The following is a 17,424-nucleotide window of genomic DNA, read 5'->3' on the forward strand; positions in this document are numbered from 1 at the left end:
CTCCAGCAAGCTCCACGCTGTTAACATTTCATTCAACCAGGAGGCCAGCAACAGGCAACACCTTCTCTAACGAAGCTCCTGCACATCTACCTCCTTCAACACGATACTCACCGAACGTCTTCTACTGAGCTGCTCCCCACCACACGGCATCTCCAGCACCAGACTGTCTATCATATAACTTATATATATTATATAAGAAAACCACATTAGAGTTTCCTTCCATCCTGAGTGCTAGACAACTTTAATATCTCGATACCCCTACAGTATAATCAACCTGGAAAAGAATAAGTCGTCAGATGTTACAAATGAAGATATTTCAATAGCTAAAGGTTGTATACATAGTGTTTTACATAAGAAATTTGTTTCAAACATTCCAAAAAGATTTGAAACAGCCTTGATAAACTTGAAAAGAAATAAGAATATCCATATTACCAAGGCTGAGAAGTCTAATGCTATTGTAATTTTGGATAAAAGTGACTACAATGATAAGATGAATTCATTACTTAGTGATGAAAGCACGTATTGTGAGCTTACGAAAGATCCCCTGGAAAATATTAATAAGTTATCTAATTCCAAAATGAAGATGTTATTGAAAAAGAACCCCGATCTCACTAAACAGCTCTCTCAAATCAATCCCACTTTACCTTATATGTATGGATTGATCAAAACACACAAGCTTAACAATCCATTACGTCCTATCGTGAGTTCTGTGGGTTCTGTTACTTACAAATTATCCAAGTGGCTGGTAAAGATGCTATCCCCTCTTACAGGCCAAATATCTAATTCACATATACACAATAGCAGTGATTTAATTGATAAACTCAAAAACACAATGAACCTTGCGAATTAATAAGTTTTGATGTAAATTCACTGTTCACTAGAGTACCTGTGAAAGACCTACTTTCATTTCTTAAAGATAAATTACAACTGTTAGATTTAACTATTGAACATGATACTTTCCTCAAATTGATAGAGTTATGCGTAACTGACAATGTGTTTAGAGCAAATGGGAAGTTCTACAAGCAAATATTTGGCATGAGCATGGGTAATTGTCTTTCTGCTCCTCTAGCCTGTATTTATATGGAGTTTTTGAGTCTAGATTACTACCCAATATAGTGGACTTTATTCCTCCATGGTATAGATATGTAGATGATGTTCTTTGTCTTTGGCCTAGAAACAGTGACCCATTGGAATTTTTAGACAAGCTTAATGATATTGTCCCAAGTATCACATTCAAAATTGAAAGAGAAATAAATGGATCCCTTCCATTCCTTGATATGCTTATCATGAGAAATGGCCAAAACTATAAATTTAAGGTATATAGAAAGCCCACACAGGTAGACAGTTTCATTCACTTTTTATCGAATCACCTGGAGTCTACCAAAATGTCAGTTTTTTCTGCTATGTTCTTAAGATGTCTGCGTATTTGTGACTCTGAATTTATTGATGATGAATTGAAACACATTCGTTCCATTGCACAGAAACTCGGGTACCCTTCTGTGTTTGTTGATCGTTGTTTTAAAAGGGCTAAAAAATCCTTTCATTCCTCTCAAACCAGGCAAATTCCTACACTTAAGAATATTTTGACTGCCCTATCGTAATGAATTTGTCCCGTTAGTTCGGTCCCTCAAGCTACTAAATATTAATGTTGTTTTCAAGTATGACTCAACCATTACCAATATGTTAATAAGAAATAGCCCAAGTTTGAATGTAAATGGAAGTGTTTATTGTATTCCATGTAGCAAATGTAATTGTAATTATGTAGGACAGACAGGAAAAACACTGCAGCTCAGAATCAAACAACATAAGTACAATATCAGAACAGCATCTGAAAGCAGTGCCCTGTTCGTTCATGTTAGGAATAATAATCATCCCATTGCTTGGGAAAAAAGCTTGGAAGTGTTCAAATCATCTTGTGTCACAGAAAGACTTCTGGTTGAAGCTAGTTTGATTAAGGAATTAAAATCAATAAACCTTAGTGATGGTCAGTTCAAAACTGATAATATGTTACATAAATTTATTTGTCAGTGGCCCAAGGTTAAAAATGCTTTGAAAACCTTGGATCTAGATGTAGGATAGTTATTTAGTGGGTCCCTTATTTTTGACCTGACCTGACTAGTCACGTCGCCCCCCTTCTCTTAAGCTCCTCTACGTGTGTGTTGGTGTGGGGATTAGTGGATGACATCATTATGACCTGACCTCATGTTTAATAAGGTCACCCTGTATATTTAAGCCTCTCTCTGTCCATGTAATCCAGTTACATCTGAAGATGTCTTGAATATAGACGAAAGCTAAGGTGCTTTGTTTCCCTTTTTCCCGTGTGATTTTATCAAGATTTATCTTATCCACGTTTTCATTGTGGATCTACATGAAATATATATATACATATATATATATATATATATATATATATATATATATATATATATATATATATATATATATATATATATATATATATATATATATATATATATATATATATATATATATAGAGAGAGAGAGAGAGAGAGAGAGAGAGAGAGAGAGAGAGAGAGAGAGAGAGAGAGAGAGATTATAATACAAATATATCAGGATTCCATTATTGCATTTCGATTCATTTGCTTGCTAGGTCTCGATTCAATTAAAATAAAATCAGGGTCACCGTTATCTTTTGCATGAGTGTTTGGCTCACACATTTGCCTTTCTTCACTGTAATGAAAGCTTCTAGATAACGACGTTCACCAGCAATAAAGGTTACATTCTCATGAGTATAATGAGGTCCCCACTAATGTTATTGTTGGATGCTATTTAATCTATATATTTTTTGAAACAGCCGAAGCTCCCAAAATTCCCAAACACTTCCCATTATAACAACAACCAGAGCTTCCATTTGCAACACTCATGCCTCATCTTGGACTATAATTGATCATTTTTTCTCTGCCAATTTTGAGTAAAAGTTGCTCATAAATTCTTAGGTTCACGCAATTTTTCAGTGAGAGTATTACCCATGGTATATGGGTTCCATGACATTTGCTCACAAGATGAACCTAATCTAACCTAACATGTCTTCATTTCCATAATACAGGTTGTACCTCTCTAGTCCGGCATTCTGTGGTCCGGAACGATTTTAGTTTGTCCAATAGGTAGATAGACAGCTTTTTTTTTTTTTCTCTGAATTATTATTATTATTACAGTAGTATTAAATTTTGGCCCTGTATGTATATTATGTATGCTGGATTATGTATTATGTATGTATATTATGTATGTGCTCCATTTATATTTATTCAGCCTAGCTAGCAGCGTGTGGCAATGTTATTACCATATCCCACACGCTTAATTAATGTGCCTGGCGACGTATGGAAGCTGCTAATGTATCACTTGCCATACGTCGTCTATGGTAGTTGACCAGGACCTTAGCTAGGGAGCAGTGCTATCCACCTCTGTGTACATACTCTTATCCAGTAAACCGAACCTACAAAACTATACAGGTGTTTGTGTTCTCTCCTGTATATAGAACTTATTACCCAGAATACCTAACATGGCGCAGTGCGTAGTTTTACTGGATTATTACGAGTGATTAGTGCAAGTTTGTGGAAAGCCGGCTGATGGATCCCCGCCTTGGGTCAACCCCGCGTCATCCCTCGAAGAATTTCGCAACTTTGAGCAGTGTCAGTGACAGTGATTTTCTGTGAAGTGTTTAGTGCATTGTGTGTTTCGTGCCATTCATGTGTGACCTTGTTCGAACGGATTTCCAAGGTATACGGCATGTTCTGGGCATTTGTGGGGTGTAGAGCTCAGCGCACCCTCCTCTGACCGTTTACAGAGAGCGACTGAGCTACTCCTGTCTCCACCCCCCTCCCTCACAGCGCCGCCTCCACCCCCCCTCACAGCTGGGGCGAGACGCTCTGCCTGCCTGGGACACACACACACACACATACATGTACTAACACTTGCTGACCGCGCGGCTTCTTATATATATTTTATATATATAACCTACTTATCTGTGTATTTAATTAAAATTTTTTGTCTGAAATCTTGTTGATACGATGGGCTGACCGGTCAACACTGATTTAAGACACAGTACACAGAGGAAGTAGTTATGTCTCATGCCTTACGTAGCCGTGGACCCAGCGCCTGGATGAGTCAAGCGGATGATAGTCCCCCAGAGATGGATGACCAGGCCGGCCCAGCTCCCACAACATCGCGCAGCCCTTCACCTCAACATTCAGCGTTATCTCCAGAGATAATTGCCTTAATGAAGTTTATGAGAGATGAGAGACGCGAGGATGAAGCTCACAGACGTTTGGCGGATGAGCACAGAAGGCAAGCAGAGGCAGAACGAGACCACCAACGGAGAATGGAAGACAGTGCACGGTTTGAAGCCTTGATATCTCGCCTCACTGTTAACCAAGCCCCTGGCTCTAACACTGCCTCGGTACTGAATGGTTCAGATACCTCATCCATGCTTCCTTCACGCCCCCCAGCCCCACCTAAAGCAGCAGCTCAAACACCGCCCATCTTGGAGCCTGATGTAAATTTCCAGACTTTTCGCGAATGGCGGCGGCGGTGGGCTGATTATGCTACAATGGTGGATCTCCAGAGTTTGTCACAGCCTAAACAACTCATCCAGCTGCGTATGTGCCTGTCCTTGGAAGTTCAGCGTGTCTTAGAACATACGTTGCAGGTACCCCCAACCTCTTCGCTGTCTGTAGAGGAGGTACTGGACGTTCTACAACGGCACATCAAAGGACAGCAGAATGAAGCTCTGCGCAGGAGGGAATTGTTTAGCTGCAGACAGATGGAGGGCGAGTCTTTTGACGCTTTTTATGTACGTCTTAAGAGAGCCTCGGAAGAGGTAGATATATGTTTAGGCCACCACCAGCAGTGCGAGGAGACCCAGTTAAAGCAGGTGATCCTGATGGGTGTTAAGGACGAGGAACTTGTCCAACGCCTCACCTCCCTCGACTCTTCCTCCTCTCTTCAGGATGTGTTGACGATATGTCGCTCCTATGAGGCTGCTAGGTGTGCCACCTCTGCCATCCGAGCTCCCCCTACAGCTGTACGCGCTGTTTCCCGGTACAAGAAGGACAAGAAGTCTGCTCCTACGCCTTCGCCCACCACGTCCACGCCCTGTTCATTTTGTAACAACTGTGGTAAGCAGCACGGAACACAGGTATGTCCAGCTGCTCAGTCTACCTGCAACAGTTGTGACCGTATGGGCCACTGGTCGCTCACAGTGCGGTGCCCAGCTAAGTACGTACAGTGCAATGTGTGCGGTCGTCTGGGCCACTATGACAAGTGTTGCCCTACCCACGAACCCAAGGGACAGCGTCGGCGGAAGCTTCGGCGCCCTTCTACCAGTGAGGGCCGCCCACAGTCGCCAAATCAGAGGCACGACGACCCGGGACAAAGCCCGACCCATTTTAGGAGGGTGTACTCCTCGCATCCCAGGACCAAAGCCCCCCAGTACATCAGCGTCATCGTGACCTACGGCGGTGTGTCATCCCGTCTTCAGATGTTGCCCGACACCGGCGCTGATGCTACAGTCATCGGTCCCCAGCATTTGCGATGCTTGGGGCTCTCTCCAAGCGATCTAGGACCGCCTCCCGAGGACCTCTGCGTCACGGCAGATGGTTCACAGATGGCCCCAGCCCTGGGTTCACTCTATGCACATGTCACCTTTGGCAACAGGTCGTGTCAGGCCTGGATTGACGTGCATAATGGTGTCCCGACTCCCTTGCTGTCCTACAGACATTGTCAAGAGTTGGCCATCATCTCCCAGGACTTCCCAACACCGATTCTCGAGGTAAATTACGCCAACAGGGTGCATGAAGGGAGCAGCAACTACCCTGCTGCCGCCCTACCCCTACCTCTGGCCAGTGACACCTCTCCTTCGGTAGTTGTCCCTGCTGCATCACGTCCCCACGCCTTGGCTCGCCTTCACGACAGTCACCGTGGAGCTGAGGCCACCAAACGACGTGCACGACAGACTGTGTTCCGGCCTGGCATCGACCCCGACATCTCCAATGCTGTCCAGGTGTGTAAGCCCCGCCACGTATTACAACCCAGCCAGCAGCAGGTACCCTTCATGAGTGACGACAACCCCACCCGCCCCTTTGAGTCTGTGTCGGCCGACTTTTTCTGTGTGTCAGGAAAGTCCTTCCTTGTTATCGTCGACCGTCTCTCTGGTTGGCCGGTTGTCATCAAGTGCGGTAATGACACGACGTCTGCCGCCACCATCAGCAAGTTCCGCCACTACTTCCGTGACGTGGGCGTTCCTGTACGCCTGCGAACCGACGGAGGGCCTCAGTTCACAAGCCGGGACTTTGCTGTGTTCCTCGACCGATGGGGAGTCCGGCATGTGTTGTCATCGCCCCATTACCCGCAGTCCAACGGCCACGCTGAGGCTGCTGTCAAATCCTTGAAGCACCTCATCCTTAAGGTGGCCCCTTCTGGGAATATTGACTGCGAGGCCTTCGACCGGGGTCTTCTTGAACTCCGCAACACACCCAACTACACCGGACGCTCCCCTGCCCAGGTTTTGTATGGACGCCCCCTTCGTTCTTGTGTCCCTGCTCACCCTCAATCCTTCTCCAAGGAGTGGCAGGCCAAGACAGAGGATTGTGATCGCCGAGCCGCCGAACGTGTTCAGGACGTCGTCGCCCGCTAGAACGACCACGCCCGTTCCCTCCCCAGGTTGAGTGTCGGCACCCAAGTCCGTGTTCAGGACCCGACCTCCCTACGTTGGGACAAAGTAGGCGTAGTCATGGGTCTCGGCAGGTCACGGGACTACCAGGTGCGGTTACCCAGTGGTCGTGTGTGGTGGAGGAACCGCCGTTTTCTCCGCCCCGTAACACTGCCTTCTGCTGGCCCCGCCACCAGTGTTGAGTCCCATACCCTTCCCAGTGATGAAGTCCCTCGACGCTCAGAACGGATCCAGAAGAAAAGGTCCGCTCAAGACTTTGCTATGAGCGTATAGGGGGGAGGGAGGTGTATGTATATTATGTATGCTGGATTATGTATTATGTATGTATATTATGTATGTGCTCCATTTATATTTGTTCAGCCTAGCTAGCAGCGTGTGGCAATGTTATTACCATATCCCACACGCTTAATTAATGTGCCTGGCGACGTATGGAAGCTGCTAATGTATCACTTGCCATACGTCGTCTATGGTAGTTGACCAGGACCTTAGCTAGGGAGCAGTGCTATCCACCTCTGTGTACATACTCTTATCCAGTAAACCGAACCTACAAAACTATACAGGTGTTTGTGTTCTCTCCTGTATATAGAACTTATTACCCAGAATACCTAACAGGCCCCTCAGGCCCCAATGTGGGTCAGTGACCTATGCCCGGGTGGGCTAATCCCCATAAAAAAAAAAGCCGGAAATTAAAGGGTTTGTTTACATCCGGCAGTTCGGCTGCATCTCTCTGCTTGTCTATACAAAGTACAACATTTAACCCTTCAATATATATGAGCAGTAAATAAATGTTGCTTTCATATTCTTATGTAGAGTAATGACGATATATTTTCACATGTGCGCACTTACATACGAGCAGTCTCACTTTTTTTTTACCATTAATGGTTAGCTACTTATATTGTTCCATTTATTAACATTAAATAACATTACAGGTACTTCAAGCAACCATATTCATTTTTTACATTAATTTTACTACAGCTAAACTCAGGGTCATATTTTCTTCAGTTTTATATGTAGAACCATGTAGTGGACTTCTCCCCTACAACTGCGTAGCTGCTACCATCTTCCCTAGCAACCAAGCGAGCGGCGACACCAGATGTTACCGTTACCTAGCAACGGAACCAAAGACCGGCGACTTTCTCGGGTTTTCCCAACATGACTCATAGAGGACTCACGGCTGCTGGGTATATAAGCTCTGTCTCTCCATAGATTTATTCTGGCATTCTTCTTGAACACTCAACACCTCCTCCAGCAAGCTCCACGCTGTCCAGCATTCATTCAACCAGGAGGCCAGCAACAGGCAACATCTTCTCTAACGAAGCTCCTGCACATCTACCTCCTTCAACACCTACTCACCGAACGTCTCTACTCAGCAGCTCCTCACCACACGGCACCTCCAGCACCAGACTGTCTATCATATAACTTATATTATACAAGAAAACCACCTTAGAGTTTCCATCCATCCTGAGTGCTAGACAACATTATACCACGAATTCCTACAACCAATCAGTCACTGGATTCGTAAGCTTTAACATAAACAATGCCGGCAGCCGTCTCGTCTCCTCTAATATTCCACGTATTATTAATAAATTGTATTGTTAATTTTGCACACGTACATTAATTAAATAAAAACAAATTCAGAAACATTAATTAAAATATAAATGAACAGTAAATAAGTGTTGCTTTTATATTCTTAAGTAAAGTAATGACGATATGTTTTCACGTTTGCGCATGCGCACTTACATATGCGATCTCTCTTTTTTCTTTACCATTATCGTTAGCTACTTCTGTTGTTCCAGTTATTAACATTAAATAACATTAATTAAAACAACCATATTAATTTTACTACAGCTACAACCAAGGTCTTATTTTCTTCAGCTTTATATGTAGAACCAGTCAGTCACTGGTTTTGTAATCAACGAAAACAATGCTGTGTCATTTCCTCGTGTGTTTTAATATTCTACGTACTATTAATGAATTGTATTGCTCATTTTGCACACATAGACATTAATTCAATAAAAAATACATTCAGTAATAAACAATAATGAATCTTTTGTACATAAGAGAAATGACGCTGTTTACACGATTATGCCCGTTGTCTGCACGTTCAAACCCGTCGAAATTCAAGTTTCCGCCGTCAAAATTTTTATTTTTTATTTTTTTTGTGTTCCAATAAAATACGTTAAGAATTAAAAACTCGCGAAATTTGAGAAGCTACTACACGACATTTAACCCTTCAATATGTCTTCAAAGAGACCATGAACAGAGAAAGTGGTGCTCCATGGTCCGGCACCCGTCAGGTCCCGAGGTTGCCAGACTAGAGAGGTACAACCTGTAGTTGAGTATATGCCTTGTAAACAAATGTCTGCACACTAACTATATGTAATATGTAATATTTTTTTCCAAATAAAAGACCATTTAAACAGCAGAGACTTTTCTCCGACTTCTGGTTTAGTCCATGTCTTAACATATGGTATACATTTTTACTCCTCACATTGGAAAAGTGTTCATGTCTTGTTTTTTTGAACGGGTATTTATTGCATTACTATAATCAGGTGGAGAAAAGAGGAAACATTATCTCAAGTTTTCATATCTTGTAGATAACTGGCCGTGTATAATATGAAAGTAAAATTTTGGTATAAAGATAATTTCCGTTTGATAGAAACTAACAGTTATGGTGATATTTTTCAAGATTTTATCCCCATCTGTACAGTGAGTTCATCGTCATAACAGAATTATAATACCTAATACTGTACTTTGGTACATTCTACTGACTTGATCCACGGAGAGGCCATAGGTCTCTTTATTACACTCACCCAACCCCGAGTTCATGAAAACTATAACTTTATTGTTAGATTTAATATGATAAAGAAGAAAGGAACAGATATTACACTCAATTCCTACTTTTTATGGTTGTCACAGGCTTTATTTACCTATATTCACTGTAAATGATCGTATTTTATTCCCAGAATTGGCTTTTAATCCAATCAAATAGGAACATGAGGTGCACCTTAGCTTGGGATTCAAGTTTTTATGCTCGTAAATTGTGTAGCAAGAGCAAACGTTTCGTGCCACTGACAACGTTTTCAGGGTGCAAGCATACCAATCCCCAAGTTTTCCGGCAGTTGGTACACCTGACTACACTATGATGACGTAGTAACAACAAACGACAGTCGGGTACCACCATGGCCCATCTTGAATAATCACACAATTTTCACGCCATTGTATTACGACTGCCGGGATACTGTAGTGGATTCCTCCCCTACAAACGCCGTGTGTCGCTGACTGGCCGACCCCGCGAATCTACCAGTGTATGCCTCGTGGTCTAGGTCAACCAGCGCCGCCTTACATAACGGAGGTCAACTATTAAGCCACGCCTACCTCCGCTATATAAGAACATAAGAAAGTGGGATACTGCAGGAGGCCGACTGGCCCATACAGGGCAGATCCCTTTCACACCCATCCCAGCACTTCCATGTGCCTATCCAACTTCGTCTTGAAGCTCCCTAGCGTCCCCGATCCTACTATAGCACTCGGTAGCCTATTCCACATATCCACAACTCTATTACCAAACCAGTGCTTGCCTATATCCTTTCTGAATCGAAATTTATCTAATTTAAAGCCATTGTTCTAGTTATTTCGTTATTACTGAGCTTCAGAACATCTTCCATTTTACCCTTGTTAATCCCACTAACCCACTTGTACACCTCTATCATATCTCCCTAACTCTGCGCCTCTCTAATAAATGTAAGCCTGCTTTTCAGTCTTTCTTCATATGGAAGGTTTCTAATATTATGGATCATTTTTGTCATTCTTCTTTGTACTCTCCAAAGAATCTATGTCCATTCTATAATAAGGACACCAGAACTGAACCGCATAATCCATGTGTGCCTCACTAATGCTAGGTAAAGTTTCAAGATAACGTCAGCAGTTCTGTTACTCACAGACCTAGATATGAACCCAAGAATCCTGTTTGCCTTGTTGCGAACGCTAATACATTGTTTTCTAGGTTTCAAGTCGTTGCTAACAAATAATACACCTAGATCTTTTCACAAACTGAGTTTTCTATTTCCGTGTTACCTAGTTTATACTTAACATTTGTATTCGTCTTCCCTATCTGTAGTACCTTGCATTTATCAGTATTAAAATTCATTTGCCAGTCTACTGACCACTCATGAAAGGTATCTAGATCTCTTTGAAGGTGTTCAAAGTCACTGTCTGAATTTATCACTCTCCCCATTTTGGAATTATCTGCAAATTTACTAATCCTACTAGTTATGCCTAAATCAAGATCATTAATGAATATAACAAACAGCAGAGGGCTAATTCCAGATCCTGGGGAACTCGCTTTTGACCGCACCCCAGTCTGACTTTAATCCATTTATGCTGACTCTTTGTTTCCTACCAGTTAACCATGACCTAATCCATTTTAATACTGATCCACCTATTCCATGTGCTTCTACCTTCCTTATCAATCTCTCATGAGGACTCTATCGAATGCTTTACTGAAATCTAAATAAATTATATCATATGACTTATCATTATCTACCGCTTCATATACTTCTGAGAAAAAGCTAAGCAAATTTGTAGACAAGAACGTCCCTGGGTGAACCCGTGCTGAGAAGAATGAATTAAGTTGAATGTTTCAAGGTGGCTTCTGATTTTTGTAGCAATAATTGACTCGAGCAACTTGCCTATGATTGACGTGAGACTAATGGGACGGTAATTTGATGCAATTGATTTATCACCCTTTTTGAAAATCGGAACTACATTTGCAAGTTTCCAAGCTTCTGGCACTAGGCCCGATTCTAATGACTTATTAAATAAAACTGCTAATGGATTACTCAACTCATCTCTACATTCTTTTAATATTCTAGCATATACCTGACCTCGTGGTGACCTACCCCTCTTTCTACCTACAGCCGCAGCAAGCAACACCTCCTCCTCCTCCTCCACCTGCCTGGCGGCCCTTGCTCCCGCTGGCGAGCATGGCGACCCACAAGCTGGCTCTCTTCTGAGCACCCTCACCAACCAGCTCTCTCTACATCACACTTGTAACCACGCTGCCACTTCCCAGGACCAAGCTGCATTGTACATCCAATACAACATGTATACAGAGAGCACATTGTGAGTTTCCTTTCTCCATCCCATCCTGAGTGTGAGCAAATAACCCGTACTCCCACAATACCACAGCATGGTGTACACCACAGCTGATCTTGCATTTGGGCCTACATTCTATATTACTTTGTTCTGTATGTAATCATTGTTTAATATATTATGTATATTAATATATATAATATATATGGAGTAAATATATCCACCTATTTTTGTATTAGTTATGTCAATGGGTAAAGAAAACGCCTAAATTTACTATAGTAATGATGTTTTTAAATAAATTGGGCCAAAAAGTGTAAAACAAAAATATGGGTTAAAGTAACTAAAAAGTCAGGAGACTGCGAAAAACTCTGTGATTGGTTGTGACGTCACAAGTTGTCTCGAGCCGCGGAGCAGGAGCCTGAAGCTGTGTTGTTACCAGCAGAAATACAGGACTTGTGGCCATATACAATGTTGATATTCACAGGCATACCTTATTTTTAGGTTAAATTAAATTCCTGCTCAAGTATCATCGTTTAATTTACTTACTGTGTGTCAAAATGATGCAAAAGACCAAATAACTCCAACATGGAAGTTTTCATCACTTCTCTATTTCCTGCCTGCAAAATGTAAGTTTTTGTCGCTGATGTCTATATTTAATGTTGTGGAAGGACAATGGACGACCATGGCCAGGGAATGAGTTTGAGATGATCAGATGACAGATGTAAATTAACGTGCTTCATAGCTGGATGGCGGAGTTCTTGATAATACTCTACAATCATAAAAACATCTTTTTTTTTTCATCTGGTTTGATGAACCCTGGAAGCAGTTGTCCAACCTTCTCGGCTGATCGGCTCTGTAAATAAATATTATTAGATAATTAATTGTGCTTTACTGTGTAAACACAGTAATGTTATAATGAATATATAAATATTACTAAGCATATTAACTAATTCAATGGATATTAGCTGCCCTTACTACAAATTTCATAGTATAAATATTCCAAACAATTTTGGTATTAATTTGGTTTGGGTCATCTAGGGAACCTTAAGATTCTAACTATGGGGTTAAGTACTTTAAACAATAAGACACATTATCTCTACGGGATTTTTGTCGCAATTTTTTTCTCGACTGCATAAGAAAATACAGGTCATATGTAAGGTTAGGTTAGGGTATGATGAGTTATATTATAAGTTATAAGGTTAGCTTAACATACACCGGTAATGGGGGGAGGGTATTAAATCAAAACTAGTGATTTCCGATAGAAATGAAGGTCAAAATCGTTCATAACACATGGAAACCATCAGTAAAAAACATAGTCTGCATGTCTACAGTAAGTACAGGGATAACCAAAACGTAAAATTTGCAATATAGTCTATCTCGAATCTAAGCATCTAAATACTTATTGAAAACGCCGCTAGGAGCGATTTTGGTTTGTGCAGGACAATAAGACCCTTGTCGTTGACGCGATGAGTATAATTTGGTCAAAACCTGTTGAATACAATTCACATATAACATTTGCTGGTACATCAGGACACAGTTTGAATAATAAGATCAATATACAATACATATACAGTATACAGTACAGTACAGGTTCTACAGCAGATTGGGACTCTGAAAAAGTGTGTCGAAAAATGAAATTAACACACCTACTGTTAGGAAGGGAGAACACCAGGAACGGCTCCAGCGCAGGAACAATGTAATAGTTTTTGGAGTCCCAGAGAGCCAGGCAGAGGGAACTGTAAAGTAAAAACTACACGACAAAATTGCTGTTTCAAAATATTTCACACAGAGGTTCTGAAGATTCCAGCAACCCCTCAGGATGTGAGGGAGGCTGGGACCAGCAGAGGCTAAGCCTCGCCTCAAGGATCCTACTAGGGGAGTGAGGAGGGAGAAATGGCGGGTTATTCGGCAAGCAAAACTTAGCAAGGGCAGGGCATTTCAGATGTATTTATTCACTTGAACCTTTTGACAGTAATGCAGAGGGAACAGCACAAGCTCCTGCAGGACTTGAAGCAAGAAGGGGAGGAGTCGAGGAGGGAACGGGGACAGGTGCATGGGTTATATACTCGGGGGAGGAGTGAGTGGAAACAAATTATTGCCGACACAGGGCCAGGGCAGCGGTGCACCCTCCTTACAGCCCCCCCACCCGGGAGGCAACAGCTCAGCCTACCGGACGGGAAGAACAGAGCGCCGTGTAAAGCAATGACATTTTTAACCACACACTGCAAATACAGTGTACTTGGCAATGCTGCAGCTTCTGAGAATGTGGGTGGAGCGGGTTTGACCCTAAGAGCAAGAGACGTTGCGAGAACAAATTCTGGGCAGATATCATGTACACTAATACTGACACGTTCCTTGATAGAGAGTTTGAAACACTACTAGAGTACACCAACCAGATATTGTAGGAGTTGTAGAACTGTTGTACAGAACAGGAGAATCGACCCAGAAGATGTGAGTTCAATGTTGCTGGATATGACTCATTTACGAAGACTAACTCAAGAATCCTGCAGGGAGATTGTGGTTATCTACGCTTCAAGCAAGACCTTGACCAGCCAGGCGAGGAATTTTGGGGAGAGGATGTTTTTGAAGGTCAAGTGGTGTAAGAATAGAATTAAAAGAGGAACTTACTTGTCGTCGGGTGTATCTACAGATCCTCAGAGCTGTGGCCACTAAATCAAGGAACTTAGAGCCAATAAACAATGCGGCGATGTAGCCCCAGCCACCTCCTTATCATGGGGGACTTTGCTATGGCGACATCGACGGATAAACGGAGTCCACAGATGACTTTAATAATCCTGCTACTCTTTTGTAGAAATAGAGATAATTTTCTGTTTCCAACATGTAGAGAGACCCGACACATTACAGAGAACAAACACCAAACCACTTGACCTCATCATAACAAACAAGGAGGTATGGTGGCCAAACTAAGAACACCTTGCCCCAGTTAACAGTCACTATACAGTGTTGTCATTCAGATTTAACTGTTACCTGGTTCAAGGAACAAGGCCAGGCCAAGGTACGAATATTGCAAAGTACAATGGGATGAGGAAGAATGAGGGTATCAGCACAACCTGACATTAAGGTACATGAACGCAGACACTACGCTGAATATCATAACTAGTAAAATGACCAGCCCATTTGATCGATAATATATACCCAGACCAAACCCGGTGCTTCTAGAATACAGGGATCTCAACACGCATGAACCATGCGGCGGTCGACAAAATTAAAACCCAGAAATTCCAAGTCGTAGGTTGGGTCAAACGATGTGCAAGACGGAGGATATGCAAGGAGCAGAAACCAAGCGAAGATAGAGTGTAGGAGGGCTGAAAAGGAGTTCCAGAGGCTGGTTGCACGCGAGGTCAGGAGTCAAACCCAAAAGGCGTTTTTACCGCTATGCAAAGTCGAAATTGAAAACGCGGTAAGTATCAGACCTGAAGCGAAGATGGTAGTTGCGCAGATTCTGACCAGGATAAAGCTGGGGCATTGAACAGCTTCTTTTCTCAGCAGTGTTCTAGAGAGGATGCAACTAACCTTCCTGCGTTTGAGGACAGACGGTTCGACACAGCACTGACCCACACATTGTGTTCACAGAAGGGTATTAGAAATAAACTGTCCAGGCTAAGGTCCATAAGAGTCCTGGACCTGACATGTGAATGCATCCTAGAGTGCTAAGAAGGCTGTGCAGCTTGACTTGCAGAGCCCCTGAAGATTCTGTTTTGTAAATGCTTACTGGATGAACAAGTGGTCCCCAGTGAATGGAGAAGTGGCTTATGTAGTCCTATCTTCCAGAAGGGCGATCATCACTCCACGAACAACTATAGACCGGTGAGCCTGACCAGCATAATATGTAAGTACTTGAGTATTATCAGAGATGCCGCGATGGAACATCTACTGCAGAAACAACCTTGTAAAGATTGCCACTTAACACGGTTTTATGCCGGGGCACTCTTACTTGACACAATTGCTCAAGGTATTGGATATTTGGACCCATATTCTAGAACAGAATTGGTAATATCGACAATATTTACCTAGATTTTGCCAGAGCTTTCGACAGTGTACCCCACGAAGGCTGAAAATCAAACTGGAAGGGTACGGAATTCGGAAATATCTGGCGTGGATAGAAGACTTTCCTACGCCTGACCGCAAGCAATGTGTGGTGATTAATGGCACGAAATCGTCATCTGTACCTGTAACAAGTGGGGTACCGCAGGGTAGTGTAATGGGCCCTTTGTTGTTTGTTTTGTTTATAAATATTATACTTTGACGTTGTACACTCCTCCATACAAATACTTTGCCGATGATGGCAAGTTATTTGAAATTAGAACCAAGCGGACTGTGAAGGCTGCAGAAGAGGACCTCTGTGGGCTCAGGAATGGTCGGAAGGAATGGCTGCTGAGATTCAATGTCTGAAGTGTAGAAGGATGCACCTGGGGCGTACCAACAGTAAGGACTAGGAGGCCCATCATATGTCCCAACAGGATGAAGAAAATGTACTGGTGAGTTTGTGTGTGAGAAGGACACAGAGTGTGTATGTTGACAATGAGCTGAAGTTCTCAGGCCATTGTGAGAAGAAGGTAAATCAGGCAAATAAATTATTGGGTCTTATAAGGAAGGTCGTTTCAGATATCTGGACGGTCCGTCCCCCGTAGACGATCTTCAGGGTGAAGTGCTTCCCCCATCTGGAGTACTGTCACCCATCGTCCGAGATATGCTAGGGACTGTCAGTTGGTTGAAAATGTTCAAGGAGGGCCACCAGCTGGTGCCTGCACTTCGGCACCTCCAGCTACCCTGAGAGATTGGAGCGCCTGAACTTGCCTGGCTTATACTACAGACGGGCAAGGGGGACCTAGTTAGGGAATGTATAAAAGCATCTCAGGGGCACTACTCAGTTGAGGTGTCCTTACTTGGAGCTGGCGGACGCTCGCCCCCTGAGGTCACAGCTCAAGATTGAAGAAACCGCAAGTCAGAAAACCGTGAGGGCAAACTTTTTCAGGTGATGAGGGTTGTAAGCTCTTGGAACAATCTGCCAGAGGTGTTGTGACGGCACCGAGTGTGAGCTCTTTCAAGAAGACTTGACCAGCACTGGGCACGGGTTCAGGGGTACGTTCAGGGCCGGTGCATACTTGTGTTGCCAGCAGTGCGTGACAGGGAACTGTGACCGATCGCGGGCAGCTTCTTGAATGATCTTTTGGTGAAGAATATAAATGAAAAGACGTGACCGATCCTTAAGCGGCTAACAAAGCCGATCAGTGGCAGAAGAGGATAAAAGTAAAGAAATATAAATTACACTTATTAAAGTTATTTAGAGTTCTCAGAGGATTCAACAGTTCACAATCACACTCACCTTTTGGGGCCTAGAGTTAGACCAACGAGAACAAATATAATGTCCTACAGGAAAATGCTGGCTGACGAGAATCAAGATGTTGCCTCCACAGTAGGCGGCGATAGACTGTCCCTCAGGCAGTCACACAGCTGCTACCAGCTCCATCTCGCTTAGTAAGCTATTCTGAGTTGTAAACAGTTTCTGCACTTAACATGTAGCTGGCGCACACAATTGGCGTGACGATAACACTCCCCCTGTCGGGTTTCGCACGAATTTACGGCCTACCATTATATTCACTTTCCGAACCCTTTCAATA

The sequence above is a fragment of the Homarus americanus genome, unplaced genomic scaffold (assembly GCF_018991925.1).
Source record: "Homarus americanus isolate GMGI-L3 unplaced genomic scaffold, GMGI_Hamer_2.0 scaffold6317, whole genome shotgun sequence".
NCBI classification, from domain to species: Eukaryota; Metazoa; Arthropoda; class Malacostraca; order Decapoda; family Nephropidae; genus Homarus; species Homarus americanus.